Genomic DNA, 353 nt, shown 5'->3' with positions numbered 1-353 from the left:
TGAATTGCGCACTTTAACTGTGTAACATACATGTCTGTCCATGGTTTACTAATGTTACTTTCTTCCATCACATAACATATGAAAAGAGTTCTCTAATCAATGCAGTTTAATTATGCCCGATTTTCAGACAAAATAATCCCCCATCAGGTAAAAGTACTAAGGATCTGAGGGCACCTAAACCTAAATCCATTATGTTGTTGAGGTTTTTCTAAAGCAAACTTATTCAATGTGGATAACAAGCTTATTAGGCTGCAATATAACTACTGACTCTCAGTTTTTATACAAATCGCTACATGAGTGAATGTTTTGTACACATAATGGATTTTTTTCATCCAGGTATATGGATATATGCT

The 353-nt window shown here is 33.7% G+C and overlaps 1 protein-coding gene across 1 annotated transcript in view; it reads right to left on the bottom strand.

The window, feature by feature from the left end:
* Positions 1-353, bottom strand: part of LOC119593035 (maltase A3-like) — a 15016-nt gene that overhangs the window by 1558 nt on the left and 13105 nt on the right. The gene's annotated exons all lie outside the window — the stretch shown is intronic.

This window comes from Penaeus monodon, chromosome 31, assembly GCF_015228065.2.
Source record: "Penaeus monodon isolate SGIC_2016 chromosome 31, NSTDA_Pmon_1, whole genome shotgun sequence".
Classification (NCBI taxonomy): Eukaryota; Metazoa; Arthropoda; class Malacostraca; order Decapoda; family Penaeidae; genus Penaeus; species Penaeus monodon.
This window is presented reverse-complemented; position numbering and strand designations above follow the sequence as displayed.